At 37.9% G+C, this 17,124-nt stretch overlaps 1 pseudogene; it reads left to right on the top strand.

The window, feature by feature from the left end:
- LOC108529666 (stabilizer of axonemal microtubules 2-like) overlaps positions 1-17,124 on the top strand; it is a 36,269-nt pseudogene that overhangs the window by 7,451 nt on the left and 11,694 nt on the right.

Here is a 17,124-nt window from a genome sequence, read left to right as displayed (position 1 = left end):
ACAAGACACTAAATTGTTATGAGACACTTAATTGCTGTGCTTCCACCACGTAGAGATAGACCATTATTGATAGATTGTTTTTATAGAGGAAAAAGTTTTTTTTCAGTAAAGCTCTAGAATTTAGAAACTGTGAGTTTATTGGTGGTCTCTGATTAAAATGCAATTACAACACAAAATGTTTTTTAAAGTTAATCTTTCAGTTTATTTTTTGCACAGGCGACATCATTGTCCACATGGAACCACAAGGATTTATGAAAATTCTGGGATGTTTTGCCCTACAACTGAGTATTTGGAAAAATATCCTATGTATGACAATGTTCTTCCAACTCAAAGTCTTAAACCCAAGCAAGAAATTCGAGCATGCCGTGTTAAAATGGAAGGAATAACTACATTTAAGTAAATATTTAGTAACTATTTGCTTTACTTATTTTTCTCCCAACTCTTCTGCTGTCAATAAATTTTTCTAGCTATTTAAATTACTGTTTCATTGATTTAAGTTGAACCAATCTAATAGGCAAGAGACTAGTTAAGTCACAGCTTGAAAAAAAACAGAAAAATGAGAATTAGGTTGACAAAGTGTGAGAAGAAAAAAGGGATATAAGAAGTTCTATTTTTTTTTAACTTCCTAAAATATCTAATATTTGTCTGCTTTCCACTGTCACCACCACCTACAGCAGGGTGTCCAATCTTTTGGCTTCCCTGGGCCACATTGGAAGAATTGTCTTGGGCCGCACATCAAATCCAATAACACCAACCATAGCTGATGAGCAAAAAAAAAAAAAAAAATCACAAGAAAATCTCATAATGTTTTAAGAAAGTTTACAAATTTGTGTTGGACTTCATTCAAAGCCGTCCTGGGCCGCATGCAGCCCATAGGCTGCAGGTTGGACAAGCTTGACCTAGAGGAATGCAGTCGCTTTCTAAGTATAATATCTGAATCTACTCTAGTTTTTGCAGTTTGATCTGTTTTCAATACTTCGGCCTTCCCAAATGCAAACCAAATCCTATCACTTTTCTGCTTAAAATACTCTTAAACTTTCCCATTGTGTTTAACACAAACCAGAATCCTTATCAAAACCATGTGGAGGCATGGTTTGCTCACTACTTAATTCTCTAATTCATTTTCACTGTAGTGCCCTTTTCACTTTTATGCTCCATCCCATGGGCCATTTTTTTATTTATTTGGAAAGTGCCAGGTTTCCTTGTCTCAGGGTCTTCCAAGATACTATTTTCCCTACCTGCAATTTTCCTTCCCTCTCTTAGCTAATGCTCATTCAATCTGCAGATCTCAACTAAATTGTCACTTGAGTAAGCCTTCTCTGACACTTCATCCAGTTTTCAGATTAGGTAAAATTCTTCTATGTAATCTCCCAAAGCACCTTCCTGTTATTTATCGTTAGGTTGGTTTCAGTGTTTCATGAAAGCAGGAACTAAGTCTATTGTTATCTCAGCATTCTATTTTTAGAAAACTAATACAATGCCTACTAGCACATAGTAGGTACCCAATATTTGTTCAGTGAGTGATGAAAAAAAATCCTCTTAAATCTGTACTTTTCATTTGAACTTACCTTTTTTGATTTCTCAAATTTTTGTCAGTTAGGTGGGTTAAGTATATTTACTCATTATTTTATTTGAACTGTTAATGTATATACTATATTCAAGGTACAATCCTAGTGTTAAGTATAAAAATGTCAATAAGTTTGTGAACCCCAAATATCTGAGATAGGTCTCAGTTAATTTAGGAAGTTTATTTTGCCAAGGTTGAGGGTGCGTGCTGGTGACACAGCCTCAGGAGGTCCCAATAATATGTGCCCAAGGTGGTCAGAGCACAGTTTGGTTTTATACGTTTTAGGGAGACACACGTCAATCAACATATATGTTAGATGAATATTGGTTCGTTCCAGAAGGGCGGGACAAATTCGAAACTGGGAGTGAGCTTGCAGGTCATAGGTAGATAAGAGACAAATGGTTGCATTCTTTTGAGTTTCTGATGAGCTTCTCCAAAGGAAGCAATCAGATATGCATTTATCTCAGTGAGCAGAGGGGTGACTATGAATAGAATGGGAGACAGGTTTGTCCTAAGCAGTTCCCAGCTTCACTTTTCCCCTTAGCTTAGTGATTTCGGGGCCCCAAGATTTATTTTCCTTTCACAAGTTGAAGTTCCTGCTTTCGAGGAACTCAGACATCATATTTCTATAATTTAGAGTTTTAAAAATGCTCTGTAATAGCTTTAGATTTTGATGTTAGCCATTTTCATTTCATTTCAGATGCAGCTCATTCTTATATAGCAAAGGTGGAGACTTTTAAACTTTTAGTCTAATATTTCTATTTTTAACATTTCAGGCATTCCTTGCAGTAATAATACTTTGGTGACTCTAGTTACTTGTGTAGGTGTATGGCTCTTCCACAGATGGAAGATTTTACTTAGTCCTCAGATTTTGGTATGCAGTAGTGTCATCTAGAAGTGTTACAATTGCAGATTCCAGATCTCCATCTAAAAGAGCCAGTAGATAATAGAGTGGGTCTCAGGAAACTGCGTTTTTAACCAGCATTGCTAGTGATTCTGTTGCCACTGATTCAGTGCAGTAGGTCAGGAACTGGACTGCTCACTGAGGATGACATGGAACATAAAACAGAGATGGTCTTTGCTTTACTGTTGTTTATAGTGTTGTGGGAAAGTCCAGATATGAAAATATCAGATAAATAACTAAGATAATTATGGATTATAATAAGTGAGATGAATAAATTGAACAACTGGTTGAGACTGATTAAATGGGAATGGCTCTTTGTCTTCATTTTAATTTATTAATATTTATTTCTTGATGCTTTAATGGTTCATATTAGAGATTTAAAATAAATTTTACAATATTTGTATTTATTGAACAGAGATTATGCTTTTAACCATTTCTAAGTGTAGCAATTAAGAAAATTTAACCTGCCATATCTTTCTTTTAAAAGGCAGTTGCTTTTCAATTCTGGATTTCCCCTGTTGACTTATTCAAGTAAGCCTTAATAGTTAAAAAAGAGAAAAAAAGAAAAAAAGAAAGTCCCAAAGTCCAAAATGCCAATAAAACTAAAATATTCATTTCTTAAATTGTCATCTCTTCACTTAGTAAGACATTGGATCTGTACTTTCTATTTTCACTGGGAAACTAGCAGTATTTCTAAGAGTCATAATCTAGGAGCTTGAAACTCTTACTTGACTCCCTCATGTTGACTGTGGTGACTGTGCAGTAGAAAGTGGATTTATCTGTACAAACAAAAAAGCATTCTGTACATTTGTATAGTACAGGAAGTGACTGTGTAAAGAGGTGTCTGAACTTGTACAAGATTTTGGATCCTTTATAGCAGTACAGTTGTAGCTCACTTAGATGACTGCCAGAGTTGGCAGGAAGCCTGCCCTGAAGGAGTAGGATTCTAGACACATCAAATGTTTTAGGATATATCAGATGAATAAGACTGCATTCACCCTCTACTACTACTCCATAGAAAGCGGCTTTGGGTTTGGAGGTATACTTTCTAACACTTAACTAGTCTAACCGGAGAAACTGAGAGTTCTAAGCTTTTGCTTTGCTTTTCTCTTCCTGATTCTCTCACTTCCTGACTACATTTTAGCCTATTCCCCTCTAGCTTGTATTTAGGAAGAGCGAAGAACAACTCACATGTCTTGAGAAGCAGAGGTATGTGATTTCTACTACTCTTCATTCGTTAAATAAAAAAATTATTAAGCATTTATTAAGCATCAAGCACTATACTAGACACCTGGGATATAGTGGTGACCAAAAGCAGTCATGATCTCTGTGCTGACAGATGTTGCAACCTATTAGAGATGGCAATCAAAAACATTACTCAAATAAGTCTAAAATTACAACAATGATGAAATCTATGAAGGAAAGGCACAGGTATCTTGACAGCCAGAATAAGAGTTTGACTTTATCAGGGGAATAAGAAAAATGAGTCAAAACCTGAAGGATGTTAAATTAACTGGATTAAGAGGGGGAAGGAAATGCATTTCAAGCAGAGAGAGAGAGAGTAGCATGTAGCAGGAAGGAGCGTGTTAGGGAGAAAATTATCAAAGAGGGCCAGCTGGAACAGAGAAAGCAAGAGGAAGCACAGTGAGAGTTGAGGCTAGTGAAGGAGGCCAGGCAGAGCCTTTAAGCCATGTTCAGTGTTGTCTATGTCTTTACAGTAATATGTCATGAAGGTTTCTTTTCTTTTTTTTTTTTTTTTTTTTTGGTGGAGGGTGCAGTAGGGGAGGAAGGGAGTTAAGGAAGAGGCCAGGGAGATGAGGGCAAGAATGACCTGATCAGATTTACTTGGGAAAGAATTACTTCAGGTACCATGTGAAGAAAAGATTGGAGGGAGATCTAGAGTGGATGTGGGTAAATGAGTTTAGGAAGCTATTAAAGTGATTCAAATGAGCTATTGTAAAAACTTTGCATATTATGGTAGTGGCAGATGTGGAAAAATGTGGTTAGATTTGAGAGAGATTTATGAGGCAAAATTGACAGTAGTTGATGATGGACTAGATAGGGGAGAGAATTGAGGTATGAAGGGTGAGTCCTAGATTTCTGACTATGCATCTGAAGCGATGGTGATAGCACTCACTTAAATAGAGAACAAGCAAAAAGGACCACATTTATTAAGGGGAAATAACGAGTTGATTTGGGACATACTAAGTTTTGAGTTGCCATTGAATATCCAAGAGACCATCGTAGATACTGGTATGGAGCTCAGAGAAGAGGTCTAAGCTGAGATGTAAATTTGAGGGTTATTTCAATCTAGGTAGTAATCGAAGCTGTGGGAGTAGAAGAGTTATCCTCAGGAGTGAACAGTGAATGAAAAGAAGTATGTGTAGGTAGGTCCAAGTCTTGAGGAATGCTAACATGTATTTAATGACTGAGTAAAGGTAGATGAAGTTGCATAGGAGACTGGCAAAAGATAATCAGGAAGTCAGGAAGAGAAAGTTTCCTAGAAATAGACAGTGTGGACAATAATGTCAATTACTGTTGGAGAGGTCAAGTAAGATGAGGACTAAAAATGTTCGATGAATTTAATCACAATGAAGACATGGTGAACCTTAGAGCTGTATTAGGGAAGTGGCAGTCCTGGAAACCAGATTGAAATGGATTGGAGTGGGTGAGAAAACAGTTAATTAGTCTAAGTAGTTATGTTGTGAATAGAAGAAGAATTCCGTGAGGGTTTCGGGTTTCTTCGGGGAACTTACAGACATACGCAGCAAATATTGATTAATACAAGATAGTTTAATCACAAAATGAGTGATGTGCCAATAGAGTCCAGAAGAAAAAAGCAATCCATGAAGTCTTAGGGTAGTAACAGTAGTGGCTACCATATTGATCTTACTGTGTACCAAGGAGTCTTAAAAGCGTGTGTGTATATCCTTAAAAACAACTATGTGAGATAGAAGATATTATTGTGCCCTATGATATATAAAGAAACTGGGGCATAAACAGTTAATGAAGTTATCCAAGGTCTTGCAGCTAGTAAATGACAGAGCCAGGATTTGGACGTAGGCAGTCTGATCAGTCTAAATTTGTGTTCTTCTCTATTCCTCAGTTTTTACCTCAGTGTCTGCAGTACTACCTCTGTCACATAATGTTATATAGCGCCCAGGTTGGCTGCATTACCAGCTGGGAGATCCAAAGATGAGGAACACTTATATCCGTAATCTGAATGTGATTTATGTCTAAAAACTAGAGTTACTAATCATCTAACAATAAGCGAGAAAACGGCATTAATTCAAAAGAAGAAAGTANACAAATTTGTGTTGGACTTCATTCAAAGCCGTCCTGGGCCGCATGCAGCCCATAGGCTGCAGGTTGGACAAGCTTGACCTAGAGGAATGCAGTCGCTTTCTAAGTATAATATCTGAATCTACTCTAGTTTTGCAGTTTGATCTGTTTTCAATACTTCGGCCTTCCCAAATGCAAACCAAATCCTATCACTTTTCTGCTTAAAATACTCTTAAACTTTCCCATTGTGTTTAACACAAACCAGAATCCTTATCAAAACCATGTGGAGGCATGGTTTGCTCACTACTTAATTCTCTAATTCATTTTCACTGTAGTGCCCTTTTCACTTTTATGCTCCATCCCATGGGCCATTTTTTTATTTATTTGGAAAGTGCCAGGTTTCCTTGTCTCAGGGTCTTCCAAGATACTATTTTCCCTACCTGCAATTTTCCTTCCCTCTCTTAGCTAATGCTCATTCAATCTGCAGATCTCAACTAAATTGTCACTTGAGTAAGCCTTCTCTGACACTTCATCCAGTTTTCAGATTAGGTAAAATTCTTCTATGTAATCTCCCAAAGCACCTTCCTGTTATTTATCGTTAGGTTGGTTTCAGTGTTTCATGAAAGCAGGAACTAAGTCTATTGTTATCTCAGCATTCTATTTTAGAAAACTAATACAATGCCTACTAGCACATAGTAGGTACCCAATATTTGTTCAGTGAGTGATGAAAAAAAATCCTCTTAAATCTGTACTTTTCATTTGAACTTACCTTTTTTGATTTCTCAAATTTTGTCAGTTAGGTGGGTTAAGTATATTTACTCATTATTTTATTTGAACTGTTAATGTATATACTATATTCAAGGTACAATCCTAGTGTTAAGTATAAAATGTCAATAAGTTTGTGAACCCCAAATATCTGAGATAGGTCTCAGTTAATTTAGGAAGTTTATTTTGCCAAGGTTGAGGGTGCGTGCTGGTGACACAGCCTCAGGAGGTCCCAATAATATGTGCCCAAGGTGGTCAGAGCACAGTTTGGTTTTATACGTTTTAGGGAGACACACGTCAATCAACATATATGTTAGATGAATATTGGTTCGTTCCAGAAGGGCGGGACAAATTCGAAACTGGGAGTGAGCTTGCAGGTCATAGGTAGATAAGAGACAAATGGTTGCATTCTTTTGAGTTTCTGATGAGCTTCTCCAAAGGAAGCAATCAGATATGCATTTATCTCAGTGAGCAGAGGGGTGACTATGAATAGAATGGGAGACAGGTTTGTCCTAAGCAGTTCCCAGCTTCACTTTTCCCCTTAGCTTAGTGATTTCGGGGCCCCAAGATTTATTTTCCTTTCACAAGTTGAAGTTCCTGCTTTCGAGGAACTCAGACATCATATTTCTATAATTTAGAGTTTTAAAATGCTCTGTAATAGCTTTAGATTTTGATGTTAGCCATTTTCATTTCATTTCAGATGCAGCTCATTCTTATATAGCAAAGGTGGAGACTTTTAAACTTTTAGTCTAATATTTCTATTTTAACATTTCAGGCATTCCTTGCAGTAATAATACTTTGGTGACTCTAGTTACTTGTGTAGGTGTATGGCTCTTCCACAGATGGAAGATTTTACTTAGTCCTCAGATTTTGGTATGCAGTAGTGTCATCTAGAAGTGTTACAATTGCAGATTCCAGATCTCCATCTAAAAGAGCCAGTAGATAATAGAGTGGGTCTCAGGAAACTGCGTTTTAACCAGCATTGCTAGTGATTCTGTTGCCACTGATTCAGTGCAGTAGGTCAGGAACTGGACTGCTCACTGAGGATGACATGGAACATAAAACAGAGATGGTCTTTGCTTTACTGTTGTTTATAGTGTTGTGGGAAAGTCCAGATATGAAAATATCAGATAAATAACTAAGATAATTATGGATTATAATAAGTGAGATGAATAAATTGAACAACTGGTTGAGACTGATTAAATGGGAATGGCTCTTTGTCTTCATTTTAATTTATTAATATTTATTTCTTGATGCTTTAATGGTTCATATTAGAGATTTAAAATAAATTTTACAATATTTGTATTTATTGAACAGAGATTATGCTTTTAACCATTTCTAAGTGTAGCAATTAAGAAAATTTAACCTGCCATATCTTTCTTTTAAAAGGCAGTTGCTTTTCAATTCTGGATTTCCCCTGTTGACTTATTCAAGTAAGCCTTAATAGTTAAAAAAGAGAAAAAAAGAAAAAAAGAAAGTCCCAAAGTCCAAAATGCCAATAAAACTAAAATATTCATTTCTTAAATTGTCATCTCTTCACTTAGTAAGACATTGGATCTGTACTTTCTATTTTCACTGGGAAACTAGCAGTATTTCTAAGAGTCATAATCTAGGAGCTTGAAACTGCTTGACTCTTCCATGTTTGACTGTGTTGACTATGCAGTAGAAGTGGATTTATCTTACAACAAGGAGCATTCTGTACCTTTGTATAGTACAGGAAGTGACTGTGCAAAGAGGTGTCTGAACTTGTACCAAGATTTTGGATCTTATATAGCAGTTACTGTGGTAGCTCACTTAGATTGACTGCCAGATGGCAGGAAGCCTGCCCTGAAGGAATCGGTTTAGACCAACATCAAAATGTTCAGGGATATATCAGATGGTAAGCTCATTCACCCTCATATACTACATAGAAAGCGCTTTGGGTTGGAGGTTATACTTTCTAACACTACTATGTCTAACCAGAGAAACTGAGGTTCTAGCTTTTTGCTTTGCTTTTCCCTTCCTGATTCTTCTCACTTCCTGACTGCATTCTTGCCTATTCCCCTTCTGTTAGTTATTTGGGAGGAGCAAGAACACTGACATGGTCTTGGGAGGCAGAGGTATGTGGATTTCTACTACCTTTTTACTTAAATAAAATAATTATTAATACATTTATCTAAACATCAAGCACTATACTAGACCCTGGATATAAGTGGTGACCCAAAAGCAGTCATGATCTCTGTGCTGACAGATGTTGACTATTAGAGATGGCAATCAAAACATTACCTCAGAGAGTCTAAAATTGGAACAGTGATAAGATCTTATGAGGAATAGGCCAGGTCCTGGACATCCAGAACCAAGGGTTTGACTTTATCAGGGAACTAAAAAAAATAAGTCAAAACCTGAAGGATGTTACATTAGTGATTAAGGGGAAGGAAAATGCATTCCAAGCAGAGAGAGAGAGAGTAGCATGTAGCAGGAAGGAGGCATGGAAAGGAGAAAGTATCAAAGAGGGCCGCTGGAAGCAGAGAAAGCAGAGCAGCATGGTGGAGCTGAGGCTAGCGAGGAACAGGCGCAGAGCCTTTAGCCATGGTTCAGTGTCGTCTATGTCCTTACGTAATAGAAGCATGAAGGTTTTTCTGCTTTGTTTTTTTTGGTAGAGGGTGGAGTTGGGAGGAAGGAAGTTAAGGAGAGGCTAGGGAGACAACGGCAAGAATGACCTGATCAGATTTCCATGGAAAGGAAATTACTCAGGTGCCATGTGGAGCAAGATTGGAGGGAGAAACTAGAGTGGATTGTGGGTAAATGAGTTTTTGAAAGTTATTGAAGTGATTCAAATCGGCTGTTGCAAAACTTTGGCATATTATGGTAGTGCAGATGTGGAGAAAAGTGGTTAGATTTGAGATGAGATTTATGAGGCAAAATTGCAGTAGTTGATGGATGGACTGCATAGGGGGGAATTGAGGTATGAAGGGGTGAGTCCTATGATTTCTGGATCTATGCATCTGAAAGCATGGTGATAGCGTTCACTTAAATGAGAACGGGGCAAAAAGGACCACATTTCTTAGGGGAATAACGAGTTGATTTGGGACATATTTAGTTTTGAGTTGCCATTGATATCCAAGAGACCATCATAGATGCTGGTATGGAGCTCAGAGAGACGGTCTAAGCGGGAGATGTAAATTTGAGGTTATTTCAACTAGGTATATCAAGCTGTGGGAGTAGAAGGAGTTTATCCTCAGGATGAACGTGGATGAAAAGAGTAGTGGAGGTAGGTCCAGTCTTAAGGAATGCTAACATGTGTTTTGAGAGTACAGGTGATGAAGTTGCATAGGAGCGGCAGTAAATAATTAAGGAGTCAGGAAGAGAAAGTTTCCAGAAACACACAGTGTGGACAATAATGGCAGTTTACTGCTGGAGAGGTCAGTAAGATGAGGATTAAAATGTCGATGGATTTAATCACGTGGAGACATGGTGACCTTAGAGCTGTATTGGGAAGTGGCAGTCCTGGAAACAGATGAAATGGATTGGAAGTGGTGAGAACAGTTATTAGCCTAAGAATATGTTGTGAATAGAATTAATTCAGTGAGGGTTTGGGTTCTTTGGAGCACTGTACGCATATGCAAAATCATGATTAATCACAGATAGTTTATCACAAAGAGTGATGTGCCAATTAGAGTCCAGAAGAAACCGCAATCCACTGAAGTCTGGGTCGTCTCCAGTAGTGGACCCCTACCATATTGATCGTTACTATGTCACCAGCAGTCTTAAAAGCTGTGTGTACCTATCCTTAAAAAAACCAACTCGTGAAATAAGATATTATTGTCCCATATTATTTATAAAAGAAACTGGGGCTAAACAGGGTTAATGGGAAGTTATCCAAGGTCCCTGCAGCTAGTAAACAACAGAGCCAGGATTTGGACGTAGGGCGTCGATCAGTCTAAGTGTGTTCTTTCTCCATTCCTCAGTTTTACCTCAGCTGTCTACAGTACTACCTTCTGTCACATAATGTTATATAGCGCCCCAGGTTGCTCGCTTACCAGGCTGGCATCATCGCATGACAGGAATTCTCGGGAGATCCAAGATGAGGAACTTCACATCTAAATCTGAATGTGATTTATGTCAAAAAGACCAGAGTTTTACTAACATTTAACAATAAGCGAGAAACAGCGTGATTCAAAAAGAAGAAAGTGTGCCAAATAGTTTGCTGGAGACTTTAAGTAGGATGGAATAAGGACTTTGACAAAGTGGACTCGGGGGGAATTATTTTTTTAAACCTTTCAGGTTTAGTAAATTTTACCTGAAATTTCCTTCCAGGTTAGAAAAAAAATCAATTACTTGAGGATATTATTTACTGAAGATCCAATTAACTGACATTAATTAAAATTAATGATGTTTTAAAACTAGAATTTTGATATATTTACTTTTCTCAAGATATTTAGTCACTGGATAGGACTTTATAAGAAATTCAGTTACTTCTTTCAAGTAGTTTATCAACTATTGCCATTTTAATATCTTCTCAGACTTTTCAAGGAAAAAAAGCCTTGACATTTTCCATATTTCATTGAAATAATTAGAAATAAAAGAACTTGTGAGGCTATGTTTCAAATTTATATATTTCAGGTCGGATTATCGTCCTTATGAAATAGTTAAACAGCCTCGCCATGTGCCAGAAGAATATAAACCAAAACAAGGGAAGATTGATCTTGGTACTACCTACAAACGGGATTTTAATTCATACAAAGTGGAGCCTGTGGCAATAGTCCGGCCTTTGGAGAGACAACAAGTTAAAAAAGGAAAGTTGGACACTGTCCCAACTTCTAAAGGTAACTTGCCATTTCAAAAATGAAGGAGCCAAAAAACTAAAACTTACTTCCAGCTTTAACATCTAATATCAAATTATAATTTTGGTGCGCTGCCAAACTTAGACTCCATGGCTTGGGAAAGAACATTTCTCTCTTTGGCAGAATAGTATTGTATAGTAACAAAAGAGAATAGACCATTTGTCTGATTGAGAGGGAAAATATCCAGATTTCCCATCCAAATTCATCTACTTTGTTAGTTCTCTCTGTTTCAAAACATGAAAAACAAGGGATGCCATTAAACAAGCATTATGTCACGTTTGTCACTTCATGTCACATTTAGTTGGCATTGTTCTTTTCTTCCCATCCTAGAAAGAGTTGAAATTCTACTGAGAGTATTGGGATCTTTGAGGTCAAATAAATAGCAATGCTATTCTCCATTCATGTCCTGAACCAACCTATAAAGCAAAAGAGTTACCAGATGGAGAAGCAAAATGTTACTTTTACACTGATAAAGGACAAAATAGAGAAGAATGAAGCTTTCATCTGTAAGCAGGCGATTCCTGATACTGAACCTCAGAATTAGATAGGCTTATCTACCCCATGATAGACAGTGCTAGACTGCCACATAGGGGTCCTGCTCCTCTAAGAATTCTGGGATGGTGGAAGGGTGAGAATACTTTCTCTTTACAGGCAACTGACTTAGAGGCATAGGAGTTGGGCCATGTATGTTTTTCTTTCCAAACATGTGTTTTTGTTGTTGTTATTGAGACAGAGTCTCGCTCTGTTGCCCAGGCTGGAGTGCAATGGCGGGATCTTGGCTCACTGCAACCTCGCCTCCCGGGTTAAAGTGATTCTCCCACCTCAGCCTCCCAAGTAGCTGGGATTACAGGTGCATGCCACCACGCCCAGCTATTTTTTTTGTATTTTTGGTAGAGATGGGGTTTCACCATGTTGGCCAGGCTGGTCACCAACTCCTGACCTCAAGTGATCCACCCACCTCAGCCTCCCAAAGTGCTGGGATCAAAGGCATGAGCCACCACACCTGGCCCCAAAACCTGGGACGGGGTCTTTGTTTTTAAACAAGCTATTTTTGAGGAATGAGGTCTTTGTTTTTTAAACAGGCTATTTTTTTTTTTTTTTTTTGAGATGGAGTCTCTGTTGCCCAGGCTAGAATGCAGTGGCACAATCTTGGCTCACTGCAACCTCTGTCTCCTGGGTTCAAGCAATCCACCTGCCTCAGCCTCCTGAGTAGTTGGGATTACAGGCACCCGCCACCACACCTGGCTAATTTTTTTTTAGACGGAGTCTCACTCTGTTACCTAGGCTGGAGTGCAATGGCTCAATCTTGGCTCACTGCAACCTCTGCCTCCCGGTTCAAGCGATTGTCCTGCCTCAGCCTCCTGAGTAGCTGGGATTACAGGTGCATACCACCACACCCGGCTAATTTTTGTGTTTTTAGTAGGGATGGTGTTTCACCATGTTGGTCAGGCTGGTCTCGAACTCCTGACCTTGTGATCCACCCGCCTCAGCCTCCCAAAGTGTTGGGATTACAGGCATGAGCCACCACACCCGGCCACTAATTTTTGTACTTTTAGTAGAGACGGGGTTTCACCATATTGGCCAGACTGGTCTCAAACTCCTGATCTCAAGTGATCCTGACCTCAAGGGAGCCTTGGCCTCCCAAAGTACTGGGATTACAGGTGTGAGCCACCGCACCCGGTGTAAAATTAGGCTATTTTGGGCCTATTTTAATTTTAATTTTTGATAGTAGATATTATTTTTATATCTTTTATCAATGTAATTACATGTCTAGGATTACATTATTTCCATTGGTTATGTAAAATAGCTGAATAGGTAGGTCCTAATATAAAACACTTTTGTAAGAATGATACCATCAATAATCAAAGTAATGATTTATACTTTAGGTAATAGCTAAATGCATACTTTTTCTTTAAATTTCATGCCTACCCATTCAACGGGTAAGTAAAATGCAGAATATCAATATACTTTCATATATCAGCCCACTCATTGGGGAGGTCAAAAACAATGTTCTTTCTGTTTTTTAAATCTTTGAGCACATAACATGCTACACAAAGAACAAATTGTGAAGACTATGTGAATGGTGAAGAAGTATATTATAATTAAATGTAGCATATAGTAATTGCTGATATATAGATATGCATAAGAGAAAATGTACTGTGCAAAATTTGACATAAAGCATAATTTATGAAAATGATTATATTTGGTCTTTGTTTTTTATTTTATTTTATTTTCAGACAGAGTCTCGCTCTGTCGCCCAGGCTGGAGTGCAGTGGCATGATCTCGGCTCACTGCAACCTCTGCCTCCCAGGTTCAAGTGATTCTCCTGCCTCAGCCTCCTGAGTAGCTGGGATTACAGGTGCACACTACCACACCCAGCTAATTTTTGTGTTTTAATAGAGATGGGGTTTCACCATGTTGGTCAGGCTGGTCTCGAACTCCTGACCTCATGATCTGCCCTCCTTGGCCTCCCAAAGTGCTGGGATTACAGGCGTGAGCCACTATATTTGATCTTTTATACAACCATAGTAAGATTTTCTTTTTTTTCTACAAGATCCATAAGAAATATATCAGTAATACTGAGGTCCCCTGATGCTGGGAACATGTATACACAACACACACACACACACACTTATACCAACATTAGTAGCTTTCCATGACTTGGGTTTCCTGTAGATTCTCATTCTTCTGCTCCTATGGTTATAGTTCAAGGGTAAGGAATTTTGAGTTCCTCTGGTATTCTCTCTACTGAACTTTCTTAGTCAGCAAAGATGATATATTGTATTTCAGGTTTTCAGGCATGAGACAGCAAAAATACTAAGGGCCAAGGCTGTACTTCCACACTCTGTATGATTGTACTGCAGGTTTTGTAGATAACCTATTTAAGGACAATTCTGCAGCTGAAGAGAAGTCACAATGGGAAGATACTCTCACTGTCCTCTCAGAGTTAGACAGGAGGCAAGAAAGAAATGGGATATGAGAAAAAAAAAATCGTGCAAAATGGTAAACAGGACAACATTTAGATTCTGGAGGTGTGGCATTATGAAACTGGTGACTCCTCAACAAAAATGTTTTTTCCCCCAGCAGTCTCAACTTAGAAATTTATTTATATTAAAATGTAGATCATAAAATAGGTCATTATTTGATTTGATAAACGTGTTATAGAGATTACCCTGCTCTATGCTAGACGTTGTAGGGAATACAGAGATCTGGATTGTAGCATATTTGTTGGCATTTAGAAACTTTACAATTGATAGCCAAGAAGGTAAAAAATCTGTACATTAAAAACTATAAAACACTGATGAAAGACATTGAAGAAGACATAAGTAAATGGAAAGATATCCTGTGTTCATGGATTGGAAGAATTGATATTGTTGAAATGTTCATATGATCCAAAGCAATCAATAGAACCAATGAAATCTCTATCAAATTTCCAATGGCATTTTTCACAGAAATAGAAAAAATTCTAAAATTCATGTGGAGTCACAAAAGACCCCGATTAGCCAAAGCAATCTTGAGAAAGAAGGGCAAGTTTCAGGCATCACACTTCGTGATTTCAAATTATATTACAAAACTACAGTAACCAAAATAATACATAGTACTGGCATAAAAATAGACGTATAGATCAATGAAACAGAATAGAAAACCCAGAATAAACCCAAGCATATTACAGCCAGCTAATTTTTGTCAAGGGTGCCAAGAATACACAGTGGAGAAACAATAGTCTTTTCAATAAATAGTGTTGGCTTGCATGCACATAGGCCACAGACCCTATGAAGCAGCTACACAATTGAGACTACAAAGCAACTAGCTAACACTATGTATGACAGAGACAAAACTCCACATATCTATCTATATCTATATGTATATCTATATAGATAGATAAATAGATTTTTGAGATGGAGTCTTGGTCTGTCACCCAAGCTAGAGTGCAGTGGCACGATCTCAGCTAACTGCAACCTCTGCCACCCAGGTTCAAGCAATTCTCCTGGCTCAGCCTCCTGAGAAGCTGGGACTACAGGCACCTGCCACCATGCCCAGCTAATTTTTGTATTTTTAGTAGAGACAGGGTTTTACCATATTGGTCAGGCTGGTCTTGAACTCCTGACTTCAGGTGATCCGCCTGCCTCAGCCTCCCAAAGCGCTGGCATTACAGGCATGAGCCACCATGCCCAGCCCCCACATATCAATATTAATCTTGAATGTAAATGGCCTAAATGCTCTACTTAAAAGACCCAGAGTGGCAAACTGGGTTAAAAAAAAAAAAAAACCATCCTTCTGCTATCTTTGAGAGACCATCTCATATGCAGTGACACCCATAGGCTCAAAGTAGAAGATGGAGAAAGATCCACCACACAAATAGAAAACAAAAAAAGCAGGAGTTGTTGTTTTTGTATCAAAATTGACTTGAAACCAACAACAATAGAAAGGGGCAAAGAAGGGCATTATTTACATCATAATAAAGAGTGCAATTCAATGAGAACACCTAAGTATCCTGAATGTATTATATATGCACTCAGATTTATAAAACAAATGTTTCTAGACCTAAGAAAAGACTTTGACAGTCACACAAAAACAGTGAGAGACTTCAACACCCCACTTACAGCATTAGACAGATCATCAAAACAGAAAACAGAGAAATTCTGAATTTAAATTCAACACTTGACCAATTGGAACTAACAGACATCTACAGAATACTCCACCTAACAATCCCAGAATATACATTCTTCTCATTTGCACACGGAATTATCCTAAGTTTGACCACATTCTCAGTCATAAAGCAAGTCTCAATAAATTGAAAAACGTTGAAATAATACAAAGCATCTTCTCAGACCACAGTAGAATAAAAATAGAAATCAGTACCAAGAGGAAATCTAAAACCCCATTGTCTCAGCCCAAAAATCTCCTTAAGCTGATAAGCAACTTCAGCAAAGTCTCAGAATACAAAATCAATGTGCAAAATCACAAGCATTCTTATACACCAGTAACAGACAGAGAGCCAAATTATGAATGAACTCCCATTCACAATAGCTTCAAAGAGAATAAAATACCTAGGAATCAAACTTACAAGGTATGTAACGGACCTCTTCAAGGAGAACTACAAAACACTGCTCAGGAAATAAAAGAGGACACAAACAAATGGAAGAACATACCATGCTCATGGATAGGAAGAATAAATATTGTTAAAATGACCATACTGCCCACGGTAATTTATAGATTCAATGCCATCCCCATTAAGCTACCAATGACTGTCTTCACAGAATTGGGAAAAACTGCTTTAAAGTTCATATGGAACCAAAAATGACTCCGCATTGCCAAGACAATCCTAAGCCAAAAGAACAAACCTAGAGGTATCATGCTACCTGACTTCAAACAAGTCTACAATGCTACAGTAACCAAAACAGCATGGTACTGGCACCAAAACAGAGATATAGACCAATGGAACAGAACAGAGCCCTCAGAAATAGTACCACACATCTACAGCCATCTGATCTTTGACAAACCTAACAAAAACAAGAAACGGGGAAAGGATTCCCTATTTAATAAATGGTGCTGGGAAAATTGGCTAGCCATAAGTAGAAAGCTGAAACTGGATCCTTTCCTTACTCCTTATATGAAAATTAATTCAAGATGGATTAGAGATTTAAATGTTAGACTTAAAACCATAAAAACCCTAGAAGAAAATCTAAGTAATACCATTCAGGACATAGGCATGAGCAAGGACTTCATGTCTAAAACACCAAAAGCAACGGCAACAAAAGCCAAAATTGACAAATGGGATC

The sequence above is a fragment of the Rhinopithecus bieti genome, unplaced genomic scaffold, assembly GCF_001698545.2.
Source record: "Rhinopithecus bieti isolate Rb0 unplaced genomic scaffold, ASM169854v2 scaffold_7045, whole genome shotgun sequence".
Taxonomy (NCBI): domain Eukaryota; kingdom Metazoa; phylum Chordata; class Mammalia; order Primates; family Cercopithecidae; genus Rhinopithecus; species Rhinopithecus bieti.
This window is presented reverse-complemented; position numbering and strand designations above follow the sequence as displayed.